This window comes from Lissotriton helveticus, chromosome 4_1 (assembly GCF_964261635.1).
Source record: "Lissotriton helveticus chromosome 4_1, aLisHel1.1, whole genome shotgun sequence".
NCBI classification, from domain to species: Eukaryota; Metazoa; Chordata; class Amphibia; order Caudata; family Salamandridae; genus Lissotriton; species Lissotriton helveticus.
The window spans coordinates 1,717,604,394-1,717,626,940 of record NC_136063.1 but is presented as its reverse complement, the minus strand read 5'-3'; the positions used below and the strand labels follow the sequence as shown (position 1 = coordinate 1,717,626,940).

General features: G+C 44.6%; 1 protein-coding gene across 1 annotated transcript in view; it reads left to right on the top strand.

Moving 5' to 3' along the window:
• Positions 1-22,547, top strand: part of MORC4 (MORC family CW-type zinc finger 4) — an 844,810-nt gene that overhangs the window by 392,260 nt on the left and 430,003 nt on the right. The window lies entirely within an intron of this gene.

Here is a 22,547-nt window from a genome sequence, read left to right as displayed (position 1 = left end):
TCAGCTTCATCCCTGTTTTCCCACTGGCTTGGCATGACACGCGCGACCGACAGTATGTGTCGGACGTCACCCTCATTCGAGGCCAATAAAAGTGGGGGACAAGCCGGGCAAAGGTCTTGTCCTGACCCAAGTGTCCTGCCAAGGGAATCTCGTGAGCCAACTCTAATAGGAAGGCTCGGTAACACTGTGGGACTACCAGGGCCCGTGACAACCCGTGCACTGGCGCCCTGGGCTCACTGTAGAGGAGACCATCCTCCCAGTAAACACGATAGTTCCCAGACTCGTTACCTGCTGCCTGGGCTTCAACCTGTTGCCTCAGACCCTCGAGGGTGGGACATTCCCTCTGTCCCTTGCTCAGTTCCTCCCTGGATGGTCCTCCCTCCACTCGCCACTCAGCGGGGACAGGCAAATCCTCCAACGGAACCATGTCCTCCTCCACGGACTCCGGGTCCACCTCTGCAGGTGGCCTATCCGTCTCACGGGGCACGGACATCGAGGCAGGCTCTTCCTGTCCTCGAGATGCTCCCTCATCAGCAGCTGGGTGGGCCATTGTTCCAGGCTCCAACCCACGCAACTTCTCCTCCCGAGCAGCCGCAGACCTGGTACTCACACAGGCCCAATCAGGTGTACCCAGCATCTCAGAATGAGTCCGGTATTCCACCTCCTTCCAAGCATTGTGCTCCATATCATTACCCAGCAGACAATCGACTGGCACGGCGGGGCTTACTGCAACTCGAAGTGAACCTGCAACCCCTCCCCACTCAAAGGGAACCTTGGCCACAGGATAGTGGCCCATTCTGCCATCAGCCATTGCGGCTGGATGAAGTACGCCTGGAATCACCTGCTCTGAGGACACCAGATGACTCCTTACCATAGTCATACTGGCTCCTGTATCTCTCAGAGCTTCCCCTCTATGGCCATTGATGGTGACCCATTGCCCATACTTGGTAGTATTTGAGGGCACCTGGATCTTTGGAACCATCTCCCGATCACCCAGGGACACTAAGGTAACACCCACCCACTCCCTCCCTTTAACTAAGGGCATCTCCTCCCCGAGCGCTACACTAGCGACTCCCGGGGCCTTTCCTCCAGTGGGAGGGGGTGGTCTCTTCGGGCATTTCACGTCTCCCTTATAATGTCCAACAGCACTGCACTCAAAGCAATGGATAACCCTTGGCTGCTGACTCTGGCCAGGATTAGGGTTCTTCTGCGGGTTAGCCTTAGAATTAGAAAATAAACTTTTCCCCTTAAAGTTATTTTGGGAGCCTTTGGAGAACTCCTGTTTCTTGTTATCTCCCCCCTCTTTCTTCTGGGGAGCGCCCTGTCCGGACTTCTGAGAATCTCCTCCCGTCCCCTTCGTGGACACTCGGGTACTTGCCCAAATGTCCGCCTCCTCAGCAAGCTTACGGGGGCAAGTAAGTTTGCTGTCTACCAGGTGTTGCCTCAGCTCGGGAAGACATTTCTCGAGTAGATGTTCCTTGAGTATTAGGTCGTACAACCCTCGATAGTCCTCCACCTCGCTACCTTGGACCCACCCATCCAGGGCTTTCTTGGCATAATCCAGGAAGTCAACCCAATTCTGTGAGCTCAGTTTGTGGCTGCCCCTAAACCTTTGCCGGTATTTCTCTGGGGTCAACCCAAACTTCCTGATGAGCGCCACCTTCATGGCGGGGTAATCTACCTGCTCCTCCCGGTCTAGGGCCAATAGGGCATCCCTACCTGTCGGAGGCATGTACTGGTACATTCCACCACCCCAATGCTTCTCATGGATCCCATGGGCTCTTAAGGAGACCTCATAGGCTGCCAGCCACTTAGCTATGTCGTCTCCAGCGGTATAACTGGCGACCACGTCCTTTGGTAAATGGGGCCTGGGCTCCCTGGCAAATTCCTTTGACTCGACACCCTCTGGAGTGATGTTATGGGCCTTGAGGTCGAGTTCTCGTAGCTTGAACTCGTGTTCCATCCTCCTCCCTTCCATCTCCAGCTTGGCCAACTCCCACCTTAACTGTCTTTCCTCTCTCCTGTCGGCTAACTCGGTCTCTGACAACCCTCTCGATGACACGCTGCTGCCCTCCTGTGAGGCTACCTTGGGGCTGATTGACATTTCACCCACCCCCGGGGGACATTCCGCAGTCCCCTCAATGACAGTACCTCTATCTGACTCCTCCTCCTCCACCGTTCCCTCCGTGTGCGCTTCCACCCAGGCTCGCTGACTAGTACGGAGCTCCTCTCTTTTGGCCCCTCGCCTAACGAACACTCCCCTTTCCTGACAGAAATCCTTGAGCTGTGCCACAGTATAGGTCTCCAGCTCTGACATTTCGAATTCCATCTTGTCAGTAAAAAAGTGTGGACAACCACCCCGAAGTAGGTTACAAGGATAGGAAACTCTGAGGGTCACCTCCACCCACCTCCAGAAAAGAATTTAGAAAAAGCAAAATATTGGATTAGAGGGCAGCTGGGAGAAAACTCCGGGTGTGTACCTGTGGTGCACACTGAATTATTATGGGGTACAAAACAAGCACGGCTCGTAATCCCAACCGCTGAGCACCAATTTTATGTTGGACTTGCGATGGGCAAGCCCAGCACAAAGGGGGGTAGCTTGGCTCAAGTGACAAGGCAAGTGAAGGCTTTAGTGTTAAGCCGGTTCTGACCCAATAATAACTCCCTGCGCAGTCACACCAAAAAGAAGGACACCACACCACTGCTGTAGAAAAATACGATTCCTTTATGTAAAAGTTCTCTGTTGTAAATAGGGTTCAGTTGGGAAAGCACATTCGCATTTCTTTAGTCACAAACCTCTGGGATTCAGTTGCTGAAATAAATACTGTAAATAGATCTTCAGGAATAAATAGCAAGATAAATAGAATAAATATCACAAATAAATATCACTTTTATATAGCAGAATAAATACTGGTTCATTTAACTAAATAACCACATGTTCATTCTGGTATCGTTGCCACCAATTAAATGCTTTAGGAAGATTACACTTGCAATACTTTTTCAGCTTGGAAAGATAACTCTTACAGTTCACGTTGGTTTCAAGGATAACGAGTACGGGCTTCCCTAGGCACAAAATAAGCTTTAGACTCTTTAGGGTTCACTCAGGGAGTAATGCGCGTATATCTAGAAGGCAAGGAAACACAGTGAATACAGCATTTGCACTCCGCTGCCACCGGGATGAGATCTCTGCTTGCCGGTGGAGTCTATGCGCGCCTACCGGCTTTGACACCGCTAGCACACAGGCGGCACCAGTTCAAAGTCTTTAGACTGACGAACGGGCTGCCGGAGGGGTCACACAACCTTCGCGCTCAGTCAAATGAATGCCGGTTCACAGTTCCTTCACAACGCTGCACCCCACCTGAAGAAACGGGCCCCCCTTGCATCGGCTGCAATCGGAAAGCGATTCAGTCAGGGCACAGCACTTCTTACGCCAGCGACAGGGTTTTCAGGGGCTCCGCGGTCCGCCCTCCGACTTCCTCATACGGGGTGGATCCCGCCCACAGCTACCGCTTCCGGCTCACTGGGGAAGGGGCAGAGATGCTAGTCTCGCCCAATGAAGGCCGGCCTTTCCTCGCCCCGGCGCACCACCTCACCTTCAGTCCACACAGGAAGCGGTCTACGGCGGTGGGGCTTGGAGATGTCCGAGCTCCCCCCTGGAGGCGCCTGTCGCAAAGGGGGCACTTCTGAAGGTCGCGGTCGCGGCGAACTTGCTCTCGCCTCGCGACACGCAGTATCAGTCACGATATCACCACCGAGGGGGGGTGGGGATGCACTACAAGTATGGCCACAGTCTTTGGGGCAATGAGGCACTTGCTGGGCAGGCGCTGTAGGCGCAAGGTCACCACTCACGCAGCTGACTGGAACGCCAGTCGGAAACAACGCCAGCAACCTTTGCTAATCTACTGCCTACGCTACCAGCCACCTCAGGGGGGTCAACAGGGCAGGTGTCAATCTGGTGTCAAGTCTGGAATCTCCTTCTTCTTTTCTTCTTTCTAAAATGGCCACCAGGGACTGGGCCTTTTATAGCCAGTGCCCTGGGGTGCTGGCACGAGCCAGAAGGTTCTAGAACCTTCTCTGGCTGTGACAATGCCTTGGCACTTTTGAGGTATATCTAGGTCACTAGCAGCCACCGTACTGTGGCTCTAGAGCAGCCATTTTGTGTATCTGAGGAAAACTAAGGGATTCCTATCAGGAATGTGCGTCAAACAAAGGGCGCCAAAACCTCAAAAGGCCAGAGTTCAGGGAGGCTCCAATGGGAGTCACTCACATGAGGGAAAAGGGTGTCCACCATTTTAGGGCCACTCATACAGGTTGACAACCCCAGTTTGTAATGCCACAGGTTCCGCCAGGCACCTTGTGAGCAACTGGGCGTCAAGGAACATCTAGCCCCATGAAACAGCACATAAAAAGTCCTGGCAGACAAAGAAAAACGACAAATTTTGGGAGGTACGGGGGAACAAAAGAAATCATAGTGGTGAGGGGACTCTCAGAAGCAGACGGGTCTAACACTGAGAAATTCAAAAAATATAAATATTTATATCTGAGCACCGAGGAGGAGTAGCAACTCCTCCCGAGCACGAGCTAACTTCTGATTGGTTGCCAACACTCCAAACCAGGAAGAGTTGGCAGAAATCTTGTGACTCGGTAACAAGAAAAAGGTCACAAGAAAAAGGTCACAAGAAAAAGGTCACAAGAAAAAGGTAAAAAACAAGAAAAGGAGGCAGGGTAGAAACACCCTGACCTCCTAGGCCTGCTTAGGGGGTCCCACAAGGACCCCCAGGCCCAAAAAAAATGCATTTTAAAAAATGATTTCGGCCGAATTTGTGCTGGGGGCGATAATCCATGCAAAATTATTTAAAAAAAATGAAGCGTGGCCTCCCGTGCTTCGTTTGTTAAAAAGCCCCCGGGTGGGCCAGGACTTGGGGGCAATTTTACATTAAGGTGTGGGGGCCCTCACAGCTCTGGGACACAAGTGGACTTCAGGACACAAGTGGACTTCATGCCCCGAGCAGCAGTGTGCCAGGTGGTGCATTTGCAGAGTGGTCATAAAAAGGGGGCGTAGCCATGTACCACTCAGCAATCCAGCTGTGTGGGGCTTACTGGAGGAACCTGGTGGGCTAATTGGCCCCCAGGGACCCTCAGGAGGCAAGGGGACCTAATGTCACAACTTAGAACATGCCAGGTGGCACGTTTGCAGAGTGGTGGATAAAGGGGGCATGGTCTGTGTCCACCTAGCAGCAATCCCACTGTGTGGGGCTTACTAGAGGTAAGAGGTAGGCTAGTTGGCCCCTAAAGGACCCCCAGCAGTGAAGGGGACTTCAATCCCGATCCAAGAGTGCACCAGGGAGCGCTTTTGCGCAGTGGTGGGCAAAGGTGGCGTGGCCTGTTATGAGAACTTAGCAATCCTGCTATCTGGTACTTACCGGAGGTAATAGGAGGGGTAGTTGGCCCCCAATGGTGTCCTTGGGGGCCAAGTACCCTTCTTGTTACCTCTAGTAAGTCCCACACAGTAGGATTGCTAAGACATCTTTGTAGGCCATGCCCCCTTTCTCCACCACTCTGCAAACCTGCCTCCTGGCACACTACGGATGGGGGATGAAGTCCACTTTACTCCTGAGGGACTTTGGGGGCCAAGAAGCTTTTCTGGTACCTCTTGTAAATCCTACGCAGCAGAATTTCAGAACACTGGTCTTAGGCAGAGCACCCTTTCTCCACCACTCTGCAAACACAACTACTAGTTAAAGAAGTGTTTGCAATGTAATAGGTTTCGCATTTGTGAGAGTTTGAGCTATAGGCATTGTAAATGTTAATGTATTTTGGAGTGGAGTGGATGTACGTTGTATGTAGTGGAATTATGTGATATGTTGTGCAGTGAAATTTTGTAGATAGAAAGTATGTGTTATGGAGAGTAAATTTCTGGTATGGTAGTCTGTGTTGTGGAATGGTAATATCAGATTTAGTCTTCCTCATTTCCATAGAAGCTAAACTATGAACTCAGTGAGAGAAAAAAGAAGGAATCACTGAGAAGCACTTGTGGACCTTGTCAGAGGTATGAGCAGGGCCACTGGAATTATGCAACTGTTTGGCTGGGGGAACATCCTTTACAACAAAACTTTTACAACGCGGTACCGTTACCACGCAGGTTTTACAACGAAAGTCGTTACAATGACTTGCGCTGAAGGGCGCTGTAGAATAGGGAATAGTTTAATTTACTATCCAACACCTTCCCTACTATCCACGGGGACTGGAGTTGGAATAGTAAATTAAACTATTCCACTATCGAGCGCCCCCCAACGCAAGTCGTTGTAATGACTTGCGTTTTAAAACCTGCGTGGTAGCGGTATGCGTGGTAAAAGCACGTGTTGTACCATCATACATCCGTTTGGCTGCACCAACTTTCGCACAGTTATACATTTTCTGCATTAGCCATGTAATTCATCATCTGCTCCCTAATCTGCAGATTTAAGCAAAAGAAGCCTTGTTTCCAGCTCAAACAGTTCAATCATTGCCATCAAATGCAGTAACAAGTGTTACAGCATGGTGGAAGGCCCTTTGCAAACCTAGAATGTTGACCTGTTACTTATTACTAACTGTGGGTCTTAAATTGGTACTAATGGTGAGCAAGCCACTCTTGCTTCCTTCTGCACCTCTCTTGCCTCTTTCTGCAGATTTCTTTCTTTTTCTGCACTTCTCTTGCCTCTTTCTGGAAAACTCTTCTACTTTCTGAACCTCTCTTCCCTCTTTCTGCATGTCTGTTGCCTCTTTCTGTACCTCATTTGCTTCTTTCTGTACCCCTCTTGACTCTTTCTGGACCCTTCTTCCCTCTTTCTGTACCTCTCTTGCCTCTTTTTGTATCCCTCTTATGTCTTTCCGCGCCCTTTTTCTTCTTTCTGCACCTCTGTCACTTCTTTCTGCACTTCTCTTCCTTCTTTCTGCACCCCACTTTCCTCTTTCAGCACCTCTGTTGCTTTTGTCTGCAGATCTCTTGCCTCTTTCTGTACCTCACTTGCCTCTTTCAGCACCTCTGTTGGTTCTTTCTGTACTGCTCTTGCTTTTTCCTACACCTCTGTTGCTTCTTTCTGCACCCTTCCTACCTCTTTCTGTAATTCTCTTGCCTCTTTGTGCACCCCTCCTACCTTTTTCTGTACCCCTCTTGCTGTACCCCTCTTGATGTACCCCTCTTGCTTCTTTCTGCACCCCACTTGCCTCTGTCAGCACCTCTGTTGCTTTTTTCTGCAGATCTATTGCCTCTTTCTGCACCTCACTTGCCTCTTTCAGAACCTCCGTTGGTTCTTTCTGCACCAATCCTGCTTCTTTCTTCACATCACTTGCCTCTTTCTGCACTTCTCTTGCTTCTTTCTAAACCTCTGTTGCTTCTTTCAGGAATTCTCTTCCCTCTTTCCGCACTTCTCTTGCTTGTTCCTGCACCTCTCTTGCGTCTTCCTGCACCTCTGTTGCCTCTTTCTGCACTTCACTTTCTTCTTTCTGCACCTCTATTGCCTTTTTTGACACCTCTGTTGCTTCTTTCTACTCCACTCCTACCTCTTTCTGCACCCCTCTTCCCTATTTGTGCAACTCTCTTGCCTCATTCTACACCTCTCTTTCCTCTTTCGGCACCACTCTTGCTTCTTTTTAAATTAAGAGCAATAATAGAAAATTACAAAACTGCGGCCAAATGGTTTCTGAAGATGTTCCCTTCATGCAGGAGACACGAATAAAAATAAACCAAAGTTTAAAAGCCATGAAGCAGGTGACTATAAACATTTAGAAAATGTGCTGGGAAAAAACTTCATGATCAGTTATATTTAGCCAGATACAATAAAACTATTGTATATGTCTTTACAGCATATTCAAGAACAGATTAAAGATATATTGTCCAGGAAGGCAGGGAAGCAGCTGACGACTGTGTTTTTTATTTGGGTGGTGAAACATCAGACATCGATTAACACAGTGGCATGGAGGGTGAGGGGACAGGAATGGAAGCACCACATCATCATCTTCTTTGGAGGCTTCCACAAGTGACCAGTTCCTAGTGGTGGAACTGTAACAACCTCATCCTTGTCCACCACCCAGAAACACAATTCCACCCTCTCTGTTGCTTCCCCCATTGGCAAAACCTGAACTCCTTTGCCACAAGCACCTCATAGGCCCTGTCACCCCAGCTGCGCTGAGTGAGAAGCCTATTCTCCTATTATGCAGCATCTCTGTAGGCCAGACTGCAATAGTGAATGGCATCCAGGGGCTAACCTGTCAAATGCAAAAAAATTGTTGCATTTACAGATGCCACTCACAGTTCAATGCCTGGCAAGCAGAGATTGCTTGCCAAAATAGCAGCCTCCTCATTTACCCCAGCCTCCCAACCAGCCCACTCTAATAGACTCAATCAGCACAATCACACACCCACATAACCACAAACACACAAACAACATACACACTAAACTACACCCACAAGTACAACACCCACAACCACCACCACATCCATAACCACCACCACACCACCAACCACCACCATGTCCATAAGTACTACATCCACACTTACCACTACCACACCCACAACCACCACAATCACCAGCATAACCACAACCACCACCACACCCACAACCACCTCCACACCCACAACAACTACAACCACTACCATACCCACAAGCACCACCATACCCACAAGCACCACATCCCCTATAGGCACCATTACCACACCCAGAAGCACTAACACATCCACAAGCACTACAACCACACCAATCACCACAACAACACACTTGTCAAAACCAACACACTCACACAAAAGCGCACCTACACACAAAGCAACCCCAACCAAAAGCAAATGTGCACAATCACCAGAATATCAAACACCATCCAAACATACACAGCAAACACCTAACCCACATGCAACTGCTAAACATATAGACACAAACATTTCATCCACCCCGGCTACCTCCAAAAGCCAATCTTCTACCACCCCTCCCTACCCTTACTCCTCCTTCTGAATCTGCCCTTAACACCTGCCCTTAACACCTACCAAACCTAAATACACTGCTTCCAAGAAGAATCCTTGAGATGCCTGCTCTGTGCCCAAGATGCCCCTTCCTGAGGAGGTTATCCATTGGACTATGTTAAGGAGGCAATTTATGGGCAATAAAGCCGCAAGGTGTTGTTGTATAAAATCCTTTTTTAATTGAAAAACGTTCATGTGAGAATTAGATTAATTATGAATAAAAATGTTTAATTTTACAAAGTTGTCCTAACTTAATTATTTATTTACAATTCATTTATTATCAAAAATGATGATGAAAATGTGAAATAAATATACTTATTTATGTTTATAACAGCAAATACAAAAGATTTTTCAAATGACATATTTGTAAAATCCGAAAAGTAGAAACAAAATGTAGTGGACATTAAAATGTTGGTGCAAACATTAATCATGATAATGGACAATTACACCAAAAGAACAATTAAACAGTTTTATTTTTAAGTTTTAATACAAGTGTATTTATTTTAACTAAAGTGAAAATGCACTAGACAAGGGGAATGTTACAAAAATAGATACAATATTTAGGTTTAGAACTAACATTTATTTTACATTTGTTTCAAAAAAAGTTTTACCTTGTCTAGTGCAACTGTTGCATTATATTGAATTTAAATTATTTAAAACATGTGTAATGCATATGTTTAGAATTTGATAGCTTACGGAATTTAATTAAACACACCTGTATGAACACATTATGAATTCTGATTAATGTCAAATTTTGAGTATGTATCCTTTATGATGATGGAAGCTTTCACCAAATTCGAGAAGTTAATACAGGTGAGTTTCTTTAAATTTCTTAAATGACAACATTACACACATATACATTACACATTAGAAAAAAATTTGGGAAGAGAAATTTAAAAATGCACAAGTCCAGAGAAAATGAGAACAGATAATTCAAAAGAAAAGAAGTGAAAAAGAAGCTTACATTTGATTCTGAAAACAACTGGGTTGATTTGCTACATGGTCAAGTAGCAGAGGCAAATGAGGTTTTTGGATGATTGGGTTGATGATGGAAAGGGAAGTAGAAAAAGGTAAATTTCTGCCTCATATCCCTACAAAACCTCCACCTCGGATGTTGAGATTTACCCGCCACCCTTACGTCAACCAGAAGGGCATATCGTATTTGGCCAAGTGGAAATATTGACTGAACTTCCTCTGACAGCCTCTTTTGTCTTAGGTGCCGTTGACGCAGGAGGACAATTCCAGCAGAGATGGGCGGGACTCAGGTAGACTATCGCCCATAGCCCAGCCAGAACTTAAATTGAGTGGGGGAACCACCTAACAGGCAGGCAGATAAACTGACTGAAAAGTGACAGTGTGACCAGATCTAAGATCTAAATCAGGCCCTCAGTGTCTTCCCCCGACCAGTCAAGCAATCCAACAGTGGTTGCTATATTGCAGCTCATGGGTCAATCTAATTGTAAAGGCAGAATTTCCCAGCTTTTTTGGCCACATCTGCCGAAACACTGCGGTCCAGACAGCAGTCCAAAGGGCGCTCTGCTCCCACATCTAGTACTGCCCCGTTGGTAGACTTGACATCCTTGGCGTTTTATTCCTCAAATCTTTTGCCTTCACCCCACCTGCTTTGGTGACTTCTTTTTCTTGGCTTTGGGACTCAGTGCACTTTACCACTGCTAACAACTCTCCATAACTTGGTAAAATTGGCCTACACCTGATTGGCACAATTAATGTACTTAAAATACTGTAGTGTATGGAACTACATATACCCAGGGCCTGTAATTGTGCCACTCACAAAAGTAGCACTTTAAAACATGTCTCAGGACTGCCATTGCAGTCTGTAGCGCAGTTTTAAACTGCCATTTTGCACTGGCAAAATATACATTTTCTCAGGCCTAAAGCTTCCGTTTAAATATTTATAAGGCAACGTTAAGGTAGGCCCTAAAGGTTCATAGTCACGATTGCCTAGTATTTAAAAGGCAGGGAATGCAGATTTAAGTTTTAGATGTTTTGGCAGTGAAACACTCCTAAAGTGGTTTTTACTGTTGTAAGACCTATCTCTCCCATTGACTAATACTGGGTTACTTATAAGTGCTAACTCTGGGTTGGGAACAGTTAGAGAAATGCTCTTTAGACTCAATTGAATTGTAATTTTAAATCCTCCTTAATGGTAAGGTGGGATTTTAAGTCACAGTTTTGAAAATGCCACTTCTAGAAGGTTGCCATTCGCTTGTCCTAACCCAGGCTTCCCCAACGAGTATCTCATGAGCTACTGGCAGCTCTCCAGCTACCTGAAAGTAGCTCTCCTGTGTGCAGTCCAGCCTAATAAATAGGAAGCTCCTGCTTGGTTAAATTATTGTATGTAAATCAAAATTAAAAAGTGTTTATTAGAGATGCAAAAGGGTGTATTTTCAGAACTCATAAGCTGATATTTGGAGAGAAATGTTTTTTAAATTCCAAAATATATTAAAAGCTTATATTTCAGAGATAAATCATTCCACACTGGGAAGAATTATGATAAATATTATTACCTTGATTCCAGCGGCATTGCAGCCATGGCTGCTATGTGATACCCATGTAAATGCATGCCACATGAATACAGCTTTTTTACATTAGCGTTGGCAGTCCTGCCTGATGCCCTGAGGTGATCACTCATGGTAATCCTGCATGGAGTAGCCACTAATGTAATCTTATTTCAAGTGCTCACAATTGCACCATGTTGGAAATGGCCTTCTCTGTAGGATCATTGCCAAACTTTTTGCCTTCTTCCTCCTATTTTTTCTCAATTTGTTTTTGTTGGCCTTAGGACTCTGCACTCTACCACTGCTAACCACTGCTAAAGTGCTTGTGCTCTCTCCCTAAAACATGGTAGAATTAGCTGATACCAACTTGACCTATTTAATTTACTTGAAGGTCCCTAGTAAAGTTGCCCTTTGTGTGCCCCGGGCAAGTTATTTAAATGCTACTAGTGGATCTGCTGCATTGTTTGTGCCACGCACTCAAGTAGCCCTTTAAACATGTCTCAGGAATGCCATTACAGAGTCGGTGTGCACAGTTTTAAACTGCCATGTCCACCTGACAAGTTATGCCACAACGCTATTTGCACAAGCCCTTGCACTTTGTTTTGGAGGTGTGGAGCGGAGTGGGAGGACACATGCCAGAGACTACACCAATGCGCTAGGAGGCGCTCTTCAGACCGCGGTTCTACCGCAGAGCGGGACGCCACAACGCTTTTTGCGCTAGCACTTGCACTTTTTTGGGAGGTGAGGAGCAGAGCAGTGGAACTTCATTCCCCAGGAGGCAACGTGGACTGACGCACACCAGGGTTGACACCAACGCACCAGGAGGCACACTTAAGGCAGCCGTTTCTCCCGCTGTGCCCGTCAGAGACCGGAGGAGGCAGGGCAGGGCCACCACTCTTGGTTCTCTGTGAGGGCGCCCTGAGAAAACACCTACGTGATAGCTGTCCACTGGTTTCAAGTGAGAAGCTGGAGGAGGGAAACACTAACCAGCCAAGCAGTTTACCTGGTGAAACAAACAGCCTTTGCGCAGTAGGTTGCAGGTAAGAAGAATTGTTCCCACTAGTTGGGAATCTATGTAGCTTGTTCAAGGCCGGGCTGAATAATATGTTCTGACACAAATTTCCGATAGCTGGAATAAAAGATCTGACTGAGACGACAGCAGATCCACATTGGTCAGATCATTGTGGTCAATAATAACTTGTGGTGGACACAAAAAGCAGAAAAGTGCAAAAATGATTTATTTAGTGTCCTGTGCCCTGCCCTGCCCTAAGAAAATCCATCGATTTTGATGTTGCTAAATTGCTGGACTAGCTGCCAGATCTAATTTGTAGAGACAGATAACAACATTATTATATTATCTTAATCTTAAATTAATATAATTTATAGGTTTTACATGATTTATCGTCATGCTTAAATTATTGCACATGTATTATATACTGTAGTTTTATGTGTGGACTACCAGAAATCAAGCATTGGGAAAAAGAAATTATTACAGGACCAAGGAAGGTCCATTTACCCAGAACAGACAAAGATATAAACACAGACCTCATTATTAAAGTTTATATCAGGGGCCATGGAAACAATAGAAAAGCAGACTACCAACATTATGGAGTCACTTTTAGTTTGTGGAGAACAAAAGCAAAACCCAACACCCCCGGCCGCACCACAAAGCATAGTCGACGGTACGGCCCCTGCGATTGATAAAGAAATTAATAGGTGTATACAGAACATATCTGATACCATGAATTCCTCTAAATCAGACTCCCCACTCCCTGCAAAATGGGTAAAAAAGCAGCGCATGTGTACAAAAACTAGCTTACAAAATAAAAAGATTCCTAGTAGCAAAAGGCCCAAACCCCAATGTAAGACAGCTAAAAGAGCAACAATGGACATTATTGATCAGCCTAACGGGAAATTGGACACATTTGTGCTAGAGTTATTTATGAGAAATAGCCTAGAAAGTATTAATACAGGATTAATAGAAATAGAAGCTAAATGCGCAACCTGCTTGGACAAATTGACCTCTCTACTCCAAAGTGAGTCCACTGGGAATGAGATGGCCAACAGTAATATAACTGTAACTAACCCAGAGAAGCAATTAAATCACTCATGCACACACACCCCACAATGTACTACATCGCAGGATCAAATACGTGTATTAGCAAAAGAAGGGATTATTCCTGTTAGATCTTTGCCTCCTCATGATAATATAACTCCTGCAGATGTTCCGTCACTGCAGCCAACTGAGTTCCTAGATCTTCCACCTGCTGCCACCCCATGTGTAATAGTGCTATCAAATGTCCCGGCTTTAAATCATAAGACCACCAAATCTTGGACCTCTCTCAGAAATAAGTCTCTGAAGTGGCTGGGGGTAAGATCAGGACTGACTGAACAGATAATTGTGATTTTAAGATGGCTAGACAAATTAAATGGGTGGGCAGATCACAGAAATCTCTACTAGGAGATTGTATAGTCCTGTGTTTTTAAAAGACCGAAACTTGTGGAGGCTGTGTGAAATAGAACTAGGACTATCCACATTACTTTAAATATGAGCTCTGCACTTCCACTGGATTATGTCTACCAACCAGAATCACTAGGGCACGTTCACTGGCCTATACCATGAAGCATCCAGCTACCTCCTATTCATCTGCCCTATAAGGTTCCAACCTTAAACAGATTTCAGGGAATTGAAAATCTTGAGGATATCAATTGACCACCAGTGATGAGTCACGAGGGATCTGAGCGGGGCCATTTGGGGACAGAAGCACTAAATCATTTAGGAAGGGGGGGCGGGGGATTTCTCCCACTCTTCCAATGAACCTATTGGTTTTGTGTTCTGGGACATGGCAGGGCTCAGGAATAAAATTAATAATCAAGGGTGGTTACATTTTGTAGTAAGTTATACTTGCATATGTCTGCAGGAGACCTGGTTGGTAGAACATGCACAAATGAACGGTTTTAGAATATTCTTTGTCCCTGCCTTTCCAGGGGGGCAAGGCAGATCTAAAGGTTGTTTATGTATCTTCGCCTCTAATGGTTTATCTCCCTTAAATCAATCACAGAATGAACTAACCCTTATTACCAAGTGATTATATTTGATGGGCCAGGTCTGGCTAGGATGGTAGGGGTGAATTTGTACACCTACTCCCAAAATGGCGAAATGGTGTCCCATTTTAATAATTTATATGAGTACTGGAAAAATTGGACAATAGTCACAAGGAAAAGCTATTGATTGTGTGTGGGGGGGTCATTTTAATATCCAACTGTGCAGTTCTCTGATTGAGAAAGTGTGCGGTATGAATAGTTTAGATGGTTCAAGTAAATCGCATTTTTCTCATAACAGTTATGGAGATAAGTTAAATTAACTGATTTATACTTTAGATGTATCCTCTCCAAATGAGATGTCAGTACCATTTGGACCTTTTAAATGTATTTTTAATGGATGTAGTAATTCCAGTACTATTGATTATGTTTTAACTTCAAACAATCTGAGCCCACATGTTTCCCATTTTAAGACTCACTCCATTCCATTAACCGACCACTACCCACAATCTGTTCAAATTACAAATATTTACTAATTAAAGATAATAAGGTGCCTGTGGAGGTTCCTAGCAGTGACTTAGAGTTAGCCACCATTAACGGTTTCTCACTGTGATGGCACAAGATCACCCCAGAGGGTTTCCTTGGAAAATTAATTTGAGATGCAGGCGAAGCCTTTGAGACATGCCTAGATGATAATGCTCACCCAACAGAGATCATAAACTCTTTCATGTTTGTTAGTAAGACTATGAAAGAGAATTTGCAATCAGTACCAAAAATCAGCAAGACTAGAAATGGCTGGTTTGATACATTATGTACCAAGGCAAATAAGGCTCAAAGAGGCACTTCACAGAAACCCCAGGAGCAGAGATCTAGATCTGACTACAGGCAGGCTCTGAAACAGCAGAAAACAATGCTACGAGAAGAGGATTGGGTAGCATTGTGTGAAGCAAATAGTATGAATGATGGTAATACATTCTGGAGGATAGTAAATTCTGCCCCATTGAGAGAAGGTACCGGACCTGGGATTGTGGTTGCAATCCCTGAGGATTTATGCTGCACAGTCCCCTAATTCTGACCCCAACGATGACAATATAGATTTTGAACAGTCACGTAGTATTGCCCCATTTACCTTAAACAAGGTTATCGAGGCAATAACCTCTAGCAAAGGAGGTATAATACCCGGCACAATGCCATTCCAGTGGACCTGTATAAAGCGAATACCCCGTTGTGGGGTCCCATCTTAACAATAGTTAATAGAGCCTGCTGTACATCAGAATTTCTTCCAAGATGAGCGTAATCTACAAAAGTACCCATTTATTAAAAAAGAGATCGACACAACCCTGCCTGTTACAGGATGATTTCGCTGCTCAACACTTTAGTCAAAATAGTTGGTAGAATAATCTTAAATAGACTACAAGAGTGTGCTGAATCTAAGGGTGTGCTGACTGATCCACAATATGGGTTTCGTACTGGGGTGGGGACCATCAAACAGAGTGTTATTCTGAGCATCGGTATAGGGAAGTACACAAAGTTCAAAGGCGGTAACCTATATCTTGGTTTTCTTCCACCATTGACTGTGTCAACCACTCAAAGCTCTGGGCGATCATGAGTGAGATGGACTTGGACCCTCCAAAATCTCCTTTTTGAGCAACTTATATTCAGGAGCCAAAGCTATAATTAGATATGGAATCTACGGCGAATGCACTCAGCCGTTCAGCATGGAAAGAGGGGTGAGGCAGGGCTGTTTCTTTGCACCTTTCTTATTTTCAGTTTACATCATTAATGTGGGCACTCCCTTCACATTACACCCAAAAGATCTGGCTCAGGTGGGACATCACCCTGTGCCGCCCTTCTCTAGGCTGACAATGCCGTTCCAATGGCACGCACTCCAATCTCCATGCAGCTGGTACTTAATGACTTTCAATTATATGCAGGGTCTCAAACTACATGTGAATCAGGCCAAGACATTTATAATGAAGTGCAGGAGGAAATCAGGTAATTCCTGAGCAATGAGAAACCAGGATTCTACCATTGAATATACCAACACCTTCTCATATCTTGGTGTATTATTTGACAAAGATGGCACTTAGAGTCAAGCCATTAAAACAAGGTTGCTGCTCTTTAGATGCACTTGCATGGCCCTATATACATTTGCCTTAAGATTGGGTACTAATCCGCCACAGGAAATGCTCACTATTGACAAGGCAAAATGTGTCAGCAAAGCAGTATTTGGGGCAGGCATATGGGGTCATGTAAGCTGTATGGCAATACAATTAGTGAAGAATGAATTCTTAAGATATCTACTTGCTACTCCCAAATCTGCACCAACTTTTGTCTGTCACGCAGAGTTGAGAGTATTGTTTCTTGTGGATCTAATTAAGACCCAACCGATCCTGCCTTGGCTTAAATTATGGTCATCGGAGTATACTGTTTTAATTCGACTCGTCATCAGGGATTGTCTAAATTCTACTCAATATGCACAAATCCCTTGGTTAAATATGTAGAGTGCTTCTGCCAGGATCTTGGGCATCCAGAATATTTTACTAACCCTGAATGCTTAGTCGAATGGAACAAGAAAAACCTAAAGACTTTGGGGCTGATTCCCAGAACTAATATGAGATAAAATCCTAAACGTACTACTTTTGGCATTTACAGAAGACATTTAGTAGTAGTAAAGTTAGGACACCTAACTTTACTACTACTAAACTGAGAAAACACCCTAACTTTATGACTTTCGGTATTCACAAAAGGCATTTAGTAGTAGTAAAGTTAGGAGTCCTAACTTTACTACTACTAAATGCCTTCTGTGAATACCAAAAGTAGTAAGTTTAGGATTTTATATCAGTTTAGTAGTAGTAAAGTTAGGAGTCCTAACTTTACTACTACTAAATGCCTTCCGCGAATACCAAAAGTAGTAAGTTTAGGATTTTATCTCAGATTAGTTCTGTGAATCGGCCCCTGACTGTTTAACTCACCTTGAGAACAGTTGAATGTCTGTTGTCTGTAGAACTTCTAGAACCCTCTGTTCTAAGAAATCAGCTAATCTTAACCAGCTATGACATGCAATTATATCTTAGACAGGTGCCACACCAAAAGCACAGTTATGTTTTAACCCGCTTTAGGATGGATACTTTCCATCACATGGTTACCTTCCCTGAACCAAATGATTGATCCTCTACTCTTTCAAACTGCCCTTGTGATAATGCCTCAATACAGACGACAATGCACATCGTACTTTTTTTGCAAATTTTATTTTTTTTTAAATGGAGGAAGTTTTACATATTAAGCTATTTAAAGCATTTAGACTTCTATCAATGCTGCCCGACCTATCTATTCCTACAGTCTTTACCGACAATTAACATCTGCGTAAGGATGTCATCCTTTTTTTTGTGTGTTTTTTATGCTAGGAAGAATGATCCTTCAATTTAATGATCATGCTAGTTATTGATGTTCTATAAGTATTTTAACAAATAGGCATTAGATTGGGCAAGCAGAACAGGATTGTAAGGCAAACCCAAATCTGAGGTTCTTACCCTCCTGTATGCTGCTCCACAATCATATAATTGCAATCTTTTTTATTGGCCCTAAGCCAACACAACTTCTAGATTATTTTTAATCAGGGATGGAATGATTTGTTTTTATGATTGAAGGATGATCTATTGGCACTTGGTATTCTGCATTATATATTTATGAGTTGATGTGATATGAAACAGGACTGAAAACATTTTTTCTAATATGTATGGTTGTTTATCTGTAATGTGATTTTATGGTCTAATATTTTTTAACCAAATAAAGATGATGATTGATTGACAAGTTAAACCTCTTTCCAGGCACAAACCTTCCTTTGTAATACATATAAACCACCCTATGGCAGGCCTGGGACAGCCCCGAGTGCAGATTGTGATGTATTTAAACATCAGGACATGTAATTTTAAGTTTTACATGTCCTAGTGGAGAAAAACTCATTTTTCACTACTGCAAGGCCTGTATTTCCCATAGGATATCATTCAGATTGCCTTATTACATTTTATAAGTATGATTTCCAAATGGGACAATATAACTGGTTCATGTTTTGGTGTCTCTGCAATCTTAATTTAAACTCCTAACTTTTTGTGAAGTTGCATTTTAAAGTAGAATTCAGAAAATGGCACTTTAAAAAGTTAGCATTTTTTTGCCTTAGACATTAGGTGCATGCAGCGTGTTTCTGGTCACCTGGCTGGGTGTAGTTGGCAGGTGGACTTTGCGTATTCCACCTTGACAGTAACACACAATCGGAGCTTAGGTGCGGCTTTAAGTCACAATTCTGAAAATACCACTTCTAGAAAGTTGGCATTTGCTTGTCCAACCAAGGTTTCTTCTAGGAGCTCATGAGCTACTGGCGGCTCGCCAGCTTCTAGAATGCAGCTCTCCTGTCAGGGTGGGGGAGAGGATCTGGACCCAGCCTCACTTACACCTGAATATGCTGTGTCCTGTTCCCATTCAAAGGACTGTCTGTTCCCTGTCGCTAGTCGGGAGTCAGGACTGACAGGGAAGGAGTACTGGACCTCAGACACCACCACTTGAGTACACCTCAGAACCTTATGGAGACTCTGCCAGGAAGAAGGACTGATGTGCTATTGAAGGACTGCCACTCTGCTGGACTGCTTCTCTGGATGAACTGTTGCCCTGCTGTGATAACCTGTTGCCCTTATTGCCTGGGTGACAAGGACTCGAGCTGCATCACTTGAACCCATAACCCAGAGTGACTCCAAGGGCTGGGCTGCGAGAGCAAAAGACACACAGTTGATGGACGGAATGCAGAACAAATCAAAACATTCACTCCCAGTCAAGAGATCTGGGTTAAATCTATCATTGTTTTGATCACCATGCCATTCCAGTTTAGACCTGGCCACACTCTCCATGCCACTGGAGTCAAACTATTCTGGCTGATGAGGTGTAAAACCCTGAAACCGGTCCTAGGATGCTTGTTTCCAGTCCAGGGAAGACCTGGCCTGGCAGTTCGGGCTGGACTGTTCCCATTGGGCGCAAGGTCAAGGCTGATTTGCATATGGCTGGGTCCAAACTGGAATGGCATGGTGTGCAAACTAACAATGGGTTTAGGTCCAGATCTCTGTACTGGGGTGAATGTATGACATTGTTCTGCATTCTAACCTTCAATTGTTCTTTTTGCATTTGTAGGTGCAGTGCAGCAGCAGATTCAGACATAGGCTGATTGTACTTGGTTTGATCAGTGATTGGGGTCTAAAAAATGCGGTACAAAAGGGGGTGGTGATGGACGGAGCATCTGAATCAATCTAACACTCACACCCAGTCAAAAGATCTGGGTTTAATCCATCACCGTTCTTTAGCCCACTCTGCCACCCCAGTTCAGACATGGCTATATGCAAATCAGTCTGACCCTGTGCCTCATGGGAACAGTCCAGCCCGAACTGCCAAGCCAAGTGTGGCAGGGTATGCTCAGACGTGAGTACCTTGCTCACTTTGCCACTGGATTCAAGCAAGCCGGGCCGAAGACGGCTGGAATGCCAGAAACCGGTCCTCGGAAGCTTGTTTCCGGTCCAGGGAAGACATGGCTTGGCAGTTCGGGCACAGGATCAGACTGATTTGCATATAGCCATGTCTGAACTGGGGTGGCAGAGTGGGCTAAAGAACAGTGATGGATTAAACCCAGATCTTTTGACTGGGTGTGAGTGTTTGATTGATTCAGATGCTCCGTCCATCACCACCCCCTTTTGTACCTCTCTTGGGGTCTAAAAAATGGCACTGTGGGACGGGACTAATGGATGAATTAAGATGCGCCCCTTTTGTACACCGTTTAACCACTTCAGCGCTAATGACAAGGGTAACTCGTCATGGACTTTCCATTGATTTCAATGGAAAGTCAATGGAAGATCATCAGGTGCCTTAGCAGCCAAGTGGTTAATAGAGTTGTCAATTTTTCAAGATTTCTATAATTGACACAATCTCCTTGAGTCATCTTATTGACCGGGAATAGTGTTCAAGAATGACACGTTTCATATTCCCTTCATGCATGGTGTTGCCTATGAAGGTAAATGCAAGATTTCACAAGACTTCATTTTAGGTCCGACCTCAGTTTGAGATTTTTCAGTTGCCTGGTCAGGATTGCCTGGCAGAGCTGACACATCTTCCTAGGCTCTTTTGAACTGAAGTATGAAAAGTCATTTCAGGAGCAAGTACTGATGGTGAGGGCACAGATATATCAAGTGCAAACGTTTTTGTGGACTCACACCTATATGAACATACCAAATTGGGTTGCAAATGTTGCTTTTTCTGGATCAGCCTCTTATCAGTTTTCAGCAAAAGGAGTTAAAGTAGCTGCTTTAACTTTCCGATCAGCTACTCAATTTCAAGTTTGAGGAGTTCAACAATTTCCTTAGCAGCACATTATGTTTCCAGATTCACATTAGGGGGTTTGCAACTCGCCCTCCTACTTTTGTTGAGCGATGTGGGTGTTCTGGGGCCATGTACATTTCTAAAATTTGATTCAGATTGATGGTCTCACAAGCTGTGACAAAATGTAAATGGTTTTGTTTTTCTATCAGATCTGCACTTTGCTCATCCTTGCCCCAGTGCTAACATCAGTAATTCCACACTAGGGAGTTTTGTAACTTTCTCGCTCCTTTTTGAGGTAGACCACAACAAATTGCTGCCTTTGTATAAGACTGAAACAGGAGCAGAGTCATCACAGGAATAGACTCTACTTCATCTTGGATTGGGAACGCTGAATGACATTCTATGAACAGACCACAATCTTGAGAAGGGACGATTATAAAGCTTGTTCATGCCTCTTTCCAGAAAGTAATGGTCTTCTTGATTGTTAAATGAAGAAGCTCAATTTAACATCCTTTGTTTCCTACTGATTATCAGAGCTCTGCCACTGCCCTTAATGCCTGATGCTCCAAGAAGCTTGAGGAACACACCTTTGGGTAACCATAAGCGCAGGCACACCATAGCAGACACTTGACTGGAGCAGCCTCCTGGAAGTGCTTCCGGTCAGGGTTTGAGGATCTTGATAAATAGAGTGTGAAGAACCTCCATCCCACTCTCCAGAACGTTTCTCCAGCAGTGCATGAGTGAGCCTGAATATCAGTACTAAACTCTGGGAGCAAGAGAGAGAAGAGATAGCTGAAGTGTTGCAATTGCGTCAACCACATGTCTCTCATACCTCAAGGGTTTCACAATAGTGCTTTCAAATGTGAATGCCAAACGTACACCGAAGATATGAAAAACAATCAAGGTTTTCCTGGTATGCAAAAGAATGGAAATTATCTTAGCAAAGAATGCATTGGTAATAGTGCTGTCCAGGTTTGTACTGGTGGCGACAGGGAGTCTAAGCCAAGCAAAAAGAAACCAGTAACATTAAGGGTAAAATTCTGGTGGTCAGAAGCGAACTTGAAATTCAGGGAAGAAGTGAAGGAACAAATACAACGCCCAATACCAATGAGTAATCCAGAGGCAAGTCAGAGTTCAGGCAACCATTCAGCAAACACTAAATTTTAACCCAGAAACAGACCGAGAAGGAAAAGTAAACAACAATGGTGAGGGACGCAATAGCGGTGAACGACCTGGTATAATAGAAAAGGAGCCAATACAACATAGACCTTCATTTGCTAAGTAAAGTGGACTGCTTATTAAGACCAACTACCACACATGCCCTTAAAGTCCCACCCCTTGACCTTCCCCAGTGGTTATCCTGATGCCCCAGCCGCTGTTGACTTGTCTTCCATAGCCGTACCAGCTTTCTCTTGCAAATTCTATGGTAACCATTCATAGAAATATATCCCCGTCTCAACATAACTCCCTCAGTGCGTACACTTCCCTTCTGGACAGTACATAGCCTGCATTAGGTTCTCAGTCAATCAATCAAACAATCAGAGTACTTTTAAAGTGCGCTACTTACCCGTAAGGGCCTCAAGGCGCTGAGGGGAGTGGGGGGGGGGGAGGGGTGCCGCTACTGCTTGAAGGGCCAGGTC